The following is a 13,374-nucleotide window of genomic DNA, read 5'->3' on the forward strand; positions in this document are numbered from 1 at the left end:
TTGATATGTTTTTGCTAGGGATGGTTGAAAAACTCTGGTTGAGAAAGTGTCAACAAAATGATTAGATGTGACATAAATATATGCAGTAGTCACTACCACTATTCACATCATGCTGGTTACAATAATCATAATAATCATAATACAGTATTTTTTAAATAGCATTAAAGTTTTACAACCGTGTTTTCCTATTGTTTACCAGATATACAGGGAGTGCAGAATTATTAGGCAAGTTGTATTTTTGAGGATTAATTTTATTATTGAACAACAACCATGTTCTCAATGAACCCAAAAAACTCATTAATATCAAAGCTGAATATTTTTGGAAGTAGTTTTTAGTTTGTTTTTAGTTTTAGCTATTTTAGGGGGATATCTGTGTGTGCAGGTGACTATTACTGTGCATAATTATTAGGCAACTTAACAAAAAACAAATATATACCCATTTCAATTATTTATTTTTACCAGTGAAACCAATATAACATCTCAACATTCACAAATATACATTTCTGACATTCAAAAACAAAACAAAAACAAATCAGTGACCAATATAGCCACCTTTCTTTGCAAGGACACTCAAAAGCCTGCCATCCATGGATTATGTCAGTGTTTTGATCTGTTCACCATCAACATTGCGTGCAGCAGCAACCACAGCCTCCCAGACACTGTTCAGAGAGGTGTACTGTTTTCCCTCCTTGTAAATCTCACATTTGATGATGGACCACAGGTTCTCAATGGGGTTCAGATCAGGTGAACAAGGAGGCCATGTCATTCGATTTTCTTCTTTTATACCCTTTCTTGCCAGCCACGCTGTGGAGTACTTGGACGCGTGTTATGGAGCATTGTCCTGCATGAAAATCATGTTTTTCTTGAAGGATGCAGACTTCTTCCTGTACCACTGCTTGAAGAAGGTGTCTTCCAGAAACTGGCAGTAGGACTGGGAGTTGAGCTTGACTCCATCCTCAACCCGAAAAGGCCCCACAAGCTCATCTTTGATGATACCAGCCCAAACCAGTACTCCACCTCCACCTTGCTGGCGTCTGAGTTGGACTGGAGTTCTCTGCCCTTTACCAATCCAGCCACGGGCCCATCCATCTGGCCCATCAAGACTCACTCTCATTTCATCAGTCCATAAAACCTTAGAAAAATCAGTCTTGAGATATTTCTTGGCCCAGTCTTGACGTTTCAGCTTGTGTGTCTTGTTCAGTGGTGGTCGTCTTTCCGCCTTTCTTACCTTGGCCATGTCTCTGAGTATTGCACACCTTGTGCTTTTGGGGACTCCAGTGATGTTGCAGCTCTGAAATATGGCCAAACTGGTGGCAAGTGGCATCTTGGCAGCTGCACGCTTGACTTTTCTCAGTTCATGGGTAGTTATTTTGCGCCTTGGTTTTTCCACACGCTTCTTGCGACCCTGTTGACTATTTTGAATGAAACGCTTGATTGTTCGATGATCACGCTTCAGAAGCTTTGCAATTTTAAGAGTGCAGCATCCCTCTGCAAGATATCTCACTATTTTTGACTTTTCTGAGCCTGTCAAGTCCTTCTTTTGACCCATTTTGCCAAAGGAAAGGAAGTTGCCTAATAATTATGCACACCTAATATAGGGTGTTGATGTCATTAGACCACACCCCTTCTCATTACAGAGATGCACATCACCTAATATGCTTAATTGGTAGTAGGCTTTTGAGCCTATACAGCTTGGAGTAAGACAACATGCATAAAGAGGATGATGTGGTCAAAATACTCATTTGCCTAATAATTCTGCACTCCCTGTACACTATGAGAGGAATTTATCATTGGATATGTATCGCATTTCAGTTTTTTTGTTTGTTTTTTTTCTGCCACTTTCACCACTTTTCTAAAAATTGGTGGACCTTATACAGCCTAACTGATTTCCTATATACTATAACTGGTTAGTAACTGGTTAAAATTATAGCACAAATGTGTTTTCTTGACTAGCAAAAGGTACATCAAATTTATTAAAAGGCTTTTGAATCAAACCCACATTTATTAAGATTGGCATATGAAATGCCAGTCATAATAAATTCCCTCCCTCACACCCAAAACTTTATGGACACTTGGTCAACACATGTTTTGTATATTAACTTGTTGAACATCTGATTCCATGCTGTGGATTTTAATTGTGGAATCTTTTTTGTGGTTATAACAGTCTCCACACTTGTGTGAAGACTTTCAAAAAGATATTTAGTTTGTCTGTGGGAATGCATGTCCTTTCTGCCAAAACTGCAGTTTTAAAGGTCAGGCATTTATGTTGCATCAGAAAGTCTGGCCCTAAATATTTATTCTAGTTCATCCAAAAAATTGTTGATGGGGTTGAAATCAGGGTTCTTTGCAGACTACTCAAATTCTTCTACACCAGATCTACAAACCATGGCCCAGATTTACTAATGGGCCTGTGCCTACAATCTATCTAAAAAGTGGCACAAATTGGCACGATTTCAGAGTAATATGGCGCAACTAGGGTGTGGCTTGGTGCCAAGGGGTTTTCATGGGAAAAGAGAGCATGGATTAAGATGCAACTTTTTGCACCAAAAATGTGCCTATAATTCTGATATAAAATTATGTCTTAAAGTAAGCCAGCTAGTTGTTATAGAGTCAGAGAAAAGTATCTATCCTGGCAGCTCATGTATCATCCAGCCTGAGACCCTGATAAATCTGGTGCAGGTCTAGACAGTCTATATACCATCTATAGGATTCACAGATCTGAAACCATGTCTTTATTGACTGCTCATTTTTCCTTTTTTTTAACATGGGCACCATCATGCTAGAACTGGAAAAGGCATCTGATCTGACTTGTACCCAAACTGATTCTACCACAATCAAAAGTGCTTAACCCTTCCCAGACCTCTGTGCTACATTAGCAGTGTTAGTCCGATGTTTTAAAATGGCGCTCGTTCCAAAGCCTAGCTTACACCAGAGCCGCCGGGTTTTTGCTGTTTTTAACAGATGCTTAACCCCTTAGATGCCATTATCAAATGTGTTGTGCTGTACTCTAATTGCCTCAGCCTGTCTGAAGAAATCAAGGTTATTACAGTTGTAGTTCCTATGGAGTCCTGTAGGTGGTAGGGCTCCATAGCAAAATGGCAAATCATCAATATATTGCAATGGAGAAAGAGATCTGAAGATCACATATTCAAGGTAATTACCTAAAATGACCTAATTCCTATAGAAATATGCATGTCTTCCCATAAGTTAACACCCTTCCTCTTGGATAGCAGTAGAAGGTCTATAAAGTGCAGGTTGACAGGCAACAATAAGACTCAGGAAGTAGTTATATCTTATTCTAATATTTTACTATTTCTGTCACGCTTAGGTGCGGGAGGGAAACACCACACCGAGCATAAGAAGGTAGGGGAGATCAGGCCTGAGAACTAGGGAAGGAAGACGGAAACAAGCCAAAATCCTGACTGACTACCAGTATGAACAGACCCCAGAGGATGGTGTGTTCATACACAGAAAAACCTAGAGTCCTATCTAGCCCTATAGGACCCTGGTACTAATGGCAGGGATGAGACTACTTGTTCCTCCAAAAGGAAGGACGAACAGGAGACTCCTTCAGGCCTGATACATACAATAAGGAAATGCAACACACAGAACTCCTACAAAATACAAAAGGGAAAGAAAAGACTTAACTTCAAAGGAGCTATGGAAGCACCAAGAACTCATCTGAGATCCACACACCAGCAATTCACAACTGAAACTGAAGCTATAAACCGCAAAGCATAGTGGGAGAAGCAACTATAAATAAGGAAGGTTAAATGAGCACATTAGCAACACCTGAGGCAAGAAACAACACAGTCGCCTATTGAACCACAGGGAAAACCTGTCAGATCAAACCACATGTTGCCAGTCTCACCCATCTCCTGCCACCTGTTGCGGGAACGTCCGTGACAGTTTCTTTACTGAAGAGTTTGCAGCAAATAGAACAACAGACACAGCACTCAGTTTCATATAACTAGTTTCAAATGAAATGCATAAGCAATCTCTAGATCAGGGATCAGGAACCTCTGGCACTTCAGCTGTTCTGAAACTATAGTTCCCAGAATCCTCCTTTTACTTCTATGGGAGTTACAAGAACAGAAAAGTACATGTGCATGCTGGGAGTTGAAGCTGGAGTGCCAAAGGTGGCTGATCCCGGCTGTAGATGATGACAACTAGAGATTACCTTGCGGTTCGCCCGGCGGTCGTTTCGCGGTGAACTATGCGTGTTCGCGATTCGCCGAACATGCGAACATATGGAGAAATTTGCGCCCGCCATATTCTTTTACATTATGAAGAACTTTGACCCATGACACATCCATCAGGTGGTACAGGACAGCCAATTGAGACATTTCAGCACATGGACATACCCCCTACCTTATAAATAAACCTGATCTGGCCGCCATTTTACATTCAGTGTTTTGCCAGTGTAGGGAGAGGTTGCTGTGTGGAGCAGGGACAAGCTGTTAGGGACACCAAACGCTAGCTAATAGGGCTACAAAAGTCATTTTAAGGACTAGTATAGGTGTGCTATCTATATGTGTGATACACAGAGGGGTGCGATATACTTATAATATACTTTTATAATGAGTCAAAAACACATAGATCTATATAGTGATCACCTGGAAGTCAGTGGCCTAGGGACTAGGGGCTTACTAGGGCCATTTTTATATAGGGTTCCTTCTCGCTTTTTACCGCTGGCCCAGTGACGTCACGACTAGTATCAACAAGCGTGGGCAGAGGATAGATCATCAGTTAAAACAAAGTGCAGAACCATTTTAACTTTAATAATTAATTATATTTTTATTTTGAGGGATATCTTTTCCATTCACACATTGTCACTACCAGAGCTTTGGGACGTTCTCACAGCTCTGTTTCTCCACCCCTGTGATGATGTCACTACTAGAGCTGGGAGGAGTTCTCACTACTCTGTTTACTTTTGGTTTCTTTCACCACAGCTGTTCTTCATGTGTTTGATTTCCCTCTCTTTATATCACCCCTCCTCCTATGATAGGATGTGGATTATAGTTCTCACTTCAGTTGTAGCTCTTGCTTTAGTTTCTTCACTTGTAGCTATCAGTTCACTGGACCTGTGTTCTGCTGCAGCTAGCACTCCGGATATTGCCAGCCTGTCCTTGGATCCGTCTTCTCTGCGGCTGCAACACCTTCAGCTAAGTCTGCAGACATTGTTGTATTCCTGTTTGTTTTCTTACTGGATCTGAGGTGGCCACGGTTCCCTCCATATACTGAGTAGGGCACTGGTGGCCGTGCCCCTTCCACTATTGTAGGGGTTACAGTGGTCATTAGTCTTAGGCACGTGGGCATGCCTCGTTCCGCCATTTGGATCCGGGCATGTGCTTTAGCAGAATGGGGAAAGCGTTGAGGGTCGGACAGGGGTCACCCTTTATACTCCCTAGTTCTGGGTCCAGTCAGTTGCTCTGTACTGTGTATTACTATTGTTGCTCACATACCGCCGTGACACACATCTGCAAAATGGGTCCGCATCCGTTGTGCAATTTTGCAGAACTGGTGCAGACCCATTCATGTTCAATGAGGCCGGAATGTGCTGTCCGCATCCGCATTTGCGGATCCGCACTTCCGCATCTGTGCTTCCGTTTGTGCAAAAAAATAGAACATGTCCTATTCTTGTCCGCAATTGCAGACAAGATTAGGCATTTTCTTTTTATAGTGCTGGCGATGTGTAGTGCCAGCGATGTGCGGTCCACAAATTGCGGAATGCACATTGCCGGTGTCTGTGTTTTGCGGATCCGCAAAACATTTACGGACGTGTGAATGGATCCTCATAGTAAAATTATTAAAGGTTACGTTTTATCTTTATGTATATTCTAATGGATTGCCTTCCTTGTATAATGTTATAATATACTTTCTATGTTAGAAAGTATATTATAGTGCATTTGTATTGTGCGGCAGTTGTGTGCGGTTCTGCTGCGATACTGTAGGTATATAGAGGGACAAGCGTTATTGGAACAAATAATTTCTACTGGTGTGATATACCAGTCGTCCCCCAAAAAAAAAACTGATTGAAGCGGGGTGTTATATACCAATATACTTTCTTTATAGTGCATTTGGGTACTGTATAGTGCATATGCGCATTATATTGCCGATATTTCGCATTGAAAAAAATAATAAATGGAGATCGCAAATTCGAATAATACATCTGTTATGTCACTGTCCATGTTGTGGGACTATTTGTGCACTTCTAGTAATTATTTCTTGGCTGCAAATATGAGCTGAAGGTTTTTCAGGTTCGCCTGCCATTAAAATGAATGGGACCCGTCGCGAACTTGCGGTTCACGAACATTTAATCATGTTCGCGTGATCGTGTTCGCGAACCGTCCCCGCAGATGTTAGTCCATCACTAATGACAACAATATTATATAATAGCTACAGTCACTTGAACAGTCCATATGAATAACTGTCTGCTGCTCTGCACACAAGTTGTCTGCACATATCTCACATGTGCTACCTCAGCAACAGTTCTGCTCTCAAATACACTGACTGGAACAACTGTAAAAATCTGCTTGCTGTTTGAGTTAAATCTCCTTCCCCTGCCTGAAGTCCTGGCACCCTCTGTGCAGTACAGGCATTTTATTTATTTTTTTAGTTTGATATGCATGATGACCGGAAGCAATTCGGTGTGGTATAAACAATTATTTTTCCTGAAGCATTACAAGATAATTGTAGGACTGCAAAATCCAAGTGGCATTCTGCTTATGGCTTACTATAAATTTCCCAGATTAATTGTAACAAAACAAAAAAGAATAAAGGCATACAGTATGGGTTGCATTGCAACTGCTTAATACTTCATCAAAAAAATCTGTAAAACAAACATAATTCATTCAGAACATGAATGTTGACATAGCTTCAACAGGAGCTAGAAAACATGATCAGAGGTAATACAAAAGCATAAGGCATGAAAACATAAATAAGATTTATAAACCATTCAAATCAATCATAGGTTAATGGAATCCTTTGTTGTTTAGACAATTAATTTGTGGTGTCAGTTTAGTTTCCTTAGATGATGTTTAACAAGCAAAGTCCATAATGCTGACACGGGGTCTCAGCCTTAATATCAGTTTGAAAAAGTGATTGATGTCTAGGATAAACTTTGCTTCAGTAACCACAGCTTTAAGAATCCTAGAAAGTGATGCCTGCAGAGAACATATAAAACAGTGACATTTATTAACTAAACAACTATTTTGTAGCAGTATTAGCATTTTCCTCCTTTAAAACATAAGTAAATTAATAAAATATTTTAGGGCCCCTGAATATTAAATGTAATATGAAATCAATTACATCAGAGTAAATTGCATTATGTTGCAAAGAAATAATTTTATAAGAGCAAAAATGGGGGTATGACCAACACAGCATGGAGTTAGATTTGAGTCTGTAAGATCTTCTGCTCTCATGCTTTTAGCAGCTCTTAAGGGCATATTCTTGCAACATTTAACACATACATTGGCCTCATCTCTGTTAGATATATGGGCAAAAAAGAAAACAGACTGTGCAAAAATGCCAGAGTTTTTTTCCAGCAGCACAAAACCAACATAGTGCTGATGGCAAGTGCTGAAGATGGACCATGCAGCATAACCACAACCTTTGACACAGAAGGATTCCCCTCCAACCCATATTGCTATGCACTCACTTGCAAACTGTTCAGTTAAACCAATGCCGTTTCCCTATCAATGGTGAGTAGAGATGAGCAAATTTCCAAAAAATTCAATTAGACCGGTTCGCCGAATTTACCAAAAAAATTTGCTTCGATCCGAATTCATGATGAATCACATTATAAAACAGCTATTTCTGGGCTGCATAGAGCCTTTATATGGGTGTAGAACACTGTGCCTTGCAGTAACATGCATCAAATCCAACCAAGGACAACATCTGCATGGAGTTTGTATGTTCTCCCCGTGTTTGCGTGGGTTTCCTCCGGGTACTCCGGTTTCCTCCCACACTCCAAAGACATACTGATAGGGACCGTAGATTGTGAGCCCCATTGGGGACAAATGTTTGCTAATGTCTGTAAAGTGCTGCGGAATATAGTGGCGCTATATAAGTGCATAAAATAAATACATTAAAATAAATAAGGAGTGTGCTGGGGTACTGAAATAATACTGTCAGTCAGTATGACATGCAGATGACAGGCGTTGCTATTAGAATCACACTGCACTCTTCACTTATTTGGGCAGTCACGGGGCCAAAACCGACCAAATAACTCAAGTATTAACTCAGCCTTACAGGTCCATGTTAGTGTAAAGAAGAAGCGCACTCCTTTTACACCCTCGTCAGCTGATTCCGCATAGATGTCTACAGAACTAGTTCTATTAAACGCTTATACAAGTAGAGCCCCCTGACAGAGTGGAGAGGGTGTCAGCATTAAGTTTGTGTTGACGTCACTGATTATTTTGCCCTTTCTCTGATCCGTCAGAACAATAACCCACAAAAAACGGATCCTGTGTGGAGCATCCGCCTTCACTCTGTCAGCATTTGCTCAATAATCCATCAGTATTGCTAAAGCACAAAATATTAATGTAATATTGTAAAATCTGGTGTCTCCATGATAAATCTACAGCGTGAGGGCCCTTTGTGGCTTCTACACACTTTCAAAATAATCCTTCAGCGGGGCGAATAGATGCAGAATGACCAGGACGCTCTATTATATTCCAAGGAGCTGCTGTCGGGAGCAGCAGTTCATTTCTGAGACATCCGTATAGTGCAGGGAGAATCCAAAGACCCTCTCCATCTCCCTGCACCACAGGATGCCCTCCTGGGAACCTGTGATGTTTTCACCAAACGAAGAGACCAGGGCCTGGTTGGTTGGTTTGAATCTTGACTAACTTTGCGACTCTTCCGGGCTCGAAGCTATCTTGAAGCTTTGTCTTCTCATTGTCTGTAGCTACTGGAGGCCTGTTCATGCCAGGCAGGTTTCCCCCAGAAGTATCTTGGTCGATGAGCAGCAAATACCGCACTTGCAGCAATCTTGACAAGATTCGCCTCCAGGTGGAGAGGAATTGTTTTCTTGGCCTGCTTTCTTCATTGCAACACCACGTTGTTGAATATACTGAAGACTGGCCGATTCTCTACTGTCGTAGACAAAATTTTAATTTTATTAGTGAATCTATTAAATATTTTATTATTAAATAATTAAATATGATAAGGAAGCCCTCCTTTTCATTTCCATGATGATTGGGAACCCGTGATGTTTTCTCCGGATGATGAGACCGGAGCCTGGTTGGTTGGTTTGAATCTTGACTAACTTTATGACTCTTCCAGGCTATAAGCTATCTTGAAGCTTTGTCTTCTCATTGTCTGTAGCTACTGGAGGCCTTTTCATGCCAGGCAGGTTTTTCCCCAGAAGTATTATGGTCGATGAGCAGCTAATACCGCACTTGCAGCAATAATGACAGGATTCATCTCCAGGTGGAGAGGAATTGTTTTCTTGGCATGCTTTCTCCATCGTTGACAAAACAGAAGACTGGCCTATTCTCTCCTGTGTGGGGCAACATGTAATTTTTATAAGTAAATTCATTAAATATTTAATATTAAATTGAATCAAAACTTAATTAAAATTATAATAAAGTATACTTAAGTTCACCAAAACTGACCACATAACTCAAGTATGAACTCAGCCTTACAGGTCCATGTTAGTGTCAAGAAGAAGCGCACTCCTTTTACACCCTCATCAGCTGATTCCACATAGATGTCTACAGAACCTGTTCTATTAAATGCTTATACAAGTAGAGCCCCCTGACAGAGTGTAGAGGGTGTCAGCAGTAAGTTTGTGTTGACGTCACTGATTATTTTGCCCTTCCTCTGATCCGTCAGAACAATAACCACAAAAAATAGATACTGTCTGTGCAGCATTTACTGTCACTCAGTCAGCATTTGCTCAATAATCCATCAGCATTGCTAATGCCAAAAAAACTGATTGAGGCAGGGGTGTGAGATACCTATAATATAATTTCTATATAGTGCATTTGTATTGTGCAGCAGTTGAGTGCGGTTCTGCTAAGAAACCGCAGCTATACAGAGGGACAAACGCTATTGGAACAACTAATTGCAACTGGTGTGATATACCAGTTGCCCCCCAAAAAAAACTGATTCAGGCAGGAGTGTGATATACCTATAATATAATTTCTATATAGTGCATTTGTATTGTGCAGCAGTTGTGTGTGGTTCTGCTGAGATACCACAGCTATACAGAGGGACAAACGCTATTGGAACAAGTAATTGCAACTGGTGTGATATACCAGTTGCCCCCCCCAAAAAAAACTGATTGAGGAAGGGGTGTGATATACCTGCTTCCAGCAAATAATCATTAAGGTGTTCCATATTCCTGCTTCCACAAATACTGCTCTTCTATAAAGACTTTGTCACAGGGTCATTTTGAAAATGACAGGCAGAGGGAGAGGCAGGCCATTCCGCAGTGATGGTAGGGTCGGGCAGGTGCACCAGGCTGGAGCCTAAGTGGGAAGTTGGAGAAGGTGCGTGCAATTACGTCAAAGGACGCACCATAGTTGGTTGAGTTGATAACTAGTGATGAGCGGCAGGTGCCATATTCGATTTAAATAATTGCGTATTGCGATTTTAACTTAAAGGCTACTCTCCTATTGAAATAGCAATGCGATTAATTCAAATTATAATAATCGAATTTCGATTTTAACTTAGCACTGCTATATTCCATATTCGTTAATTCTAGCTTAATATGGAATATAGCAGTGCTAAGTTAAAATCGAAATTCGATTATTATAATTTTAATATTTTTATTTTTATTTTTTATTATTGTTATATTTTTTTCTTTCCCATTTCCCTAAAGTTGTTTTTACCTGTCCTTTGGATTCCTGGCTTCCTGGCTGCTCCAGTCAGTTCTCTTTGCCGCTTCTGCCGACTTCCGTGCTCATGGAGCGTCCCCATCACCATGGGAACGTCTCCATATACTAGAATGTACTGTCGGATTTGAGAATTACGTGAAAAATCGCAATTTGATTATTTCAAGTTATAATAATCGAATTTTGATTTTAACTTAGCACTGCTATATTTAATTCTAGCCTAATATGGAATATAGCAGTGCTAAGTTAAAATCGAAATTCGATTATTATAACTTGAATTAATCGAATTGCGATTTCAACTTGGACCTGGTTTACTATGGTTGGCTTGGTAGAATTAGCGAATATGACGAATGTATTTGTTATATTCCACAAAACGAATATAACGAATGTATTTGTCATATTCCACAAAACGAAGATAACGAAGTATTCTGCATCTTCGTTTTAGCTACCTATTCATCAACTTCGCTAATTCTAGCAATCATATAGGAAAGTTTACTATAGAGACAGCTAAGTTTAATTCGCTATGCGATTATATGACTGCTTTTTTTTTTTAAATAAATAGAATAATTATAATACCTGATAATTATTATAATTATTCTATTTATAAAAAAAAGCAAAGTAATATAATCGCATAGCGAATTAAACTTAGCTGTCTCTATAGTAAACTTTCCTATATGATTGCTAGAATTAGCGAAGTTGATGAATAGGTAGCTAAAACGAAGATGCAGAATACTTTGTTATCTTCGTTTTGTGGAATATGACGAAAACATTCGTTATATTCGTTTTGTGGAATTTGACGAATACATTCATCATATTCGCTAATTCTACCAAGCCAACCATAGTAAACCAGGTCCAAGTTGAAATCGCAATTCGATTAATTCAAGTTATTATAAGCGAATTTCGATTTTAACTTAGCACTGCTATATTCCATATTAGGCTAGAATTAAATATAGCATAGCTAAGTTAAAATCGAAATTCGATTATTATAACTTGAAATAATCGAATTGCGATTTTTCACGTAATTCTCAAATCCGACAGTACATTCTAGTATATGGAGACGTTCCCATGGTGATGGGGACGCTCCATGAGCACGGAAGTCGGCAGAAGCGGCAACGGGCACTGACTGGAGCAGCCAGGAAGCCAGGAATCCAAAGGACAAGTAAGAACAACTTTAGGGAAGTGGGAAAGAAAAAAATATAACAATTAAAAAAAAAAAACGAAAAAAAAAAAGAATATTCGAAATATCGAATTTATATCACTATATTCGAAATATTCGCGAATTAGCGAAGTGACGATATTTGCGAAAGAAATTTGATATTCGCTCAACACTATTGATAACTCAGCCTTCCGCTTCTTCACCCTCATCATCCTCTTTATCCGCACCCTCCTCACTCTCTGCTATGTGCACACCCAAAGACACCACCACCATCCTCCCCTCGAGTCAGAGGGATTATTTTCTCATCCATTCCCAGACCTTACCGATGCGCAGCCATTTTGGCATCGGATGAGGAAGAGGAGTTTGCAACGGCCGCCACCTAGCGGTCTGACGACAGTACCCATAATAGCCTAAGGAGGGTGATCCTCACTGTTGCTCCCTACTCCAAGATCTCTAAAGTCAGTGGTGGTGAAGGTGACGATGATGACGTGTGGATGGACGTCACGTGGGTGGCCACAAGAGAGAAAGAGGAGGGGAGTTCAGAGGGAGAGATGGAGCAGTAGATAGGAAGGAGAAGGAGGAGAAGCAGGTAGAACTCGCAGTGCACAGGAGGCAAAAATCACAGTGCAAATGTATCTTGATCGAGTCATCCACCATGCACGGTCACATCTGGCGCTCCCAGGACACCGGTACATGGCTCCGCAGTGTGGGCTTTTATAACGTGTCAGCTGCTGACAATAGTGTTGCCATCTGAAGCCTGTGCTGTCAACGCATAAGTCGCGGTAAACCCAACACTCACCTAGGGACGACCGCCTTAAGAAGGCACCTGGCCTCCCATCACCGAGCCCAGTGGGAGCAATATCGTCAGAACCCACAAAGCCACACTCCCGGCGCTCCACATCCTGCCTCTTTTTCTTCTCCTCTCTCCTCCCATTTGTCCTCCACTCCACCTCCCACCATGCCATTGTCACGTTCATCTGGCAAAAGGCAGGCTTCCATGGCCCAAATGTTCTAACATAAAAAGTTGATGATGCCCTATAACCCCCTTCCCCAACGGCTGACCGCTGGCTTGTCGGAACTGCTAGCCTGCCAACTACTGCCATATAAACGGGTGGACTCGGAGGCCTTTAGAAAATTTGGGGCCATTGTCACACCGCAATAGAAGGTCCCCGGAAGGAAATATTTCTCCCAGAAGGGCATCCCAGAGCTATATGGCCTTGTTCAGCGTCAAGTGAATGTATCTCTGGCACACAGTGTCAGAGCCAAGATACATCTGACCACAGACACGTGGTCTAGCAAACACGGACAGGGAAGGTACATAACTTTTACTGCCCACTGGGTGAATCTTCTGACGGCTATCAAGCATGCAACCCG

This window comes from Bufo bufo, chromosome 2, assembly GCF_905171765.1.
Source record: "Bufo bufo chromosome 2, aBufBuf1.1, whole genome shotgun sequence".
Classification (NCBI taxonomy): domain Eukaryota; kingdom Metazoa; phylum Chordata; class Amphibia; order Anura; family Bufonidae; genus Bufo; species Bufo bufo.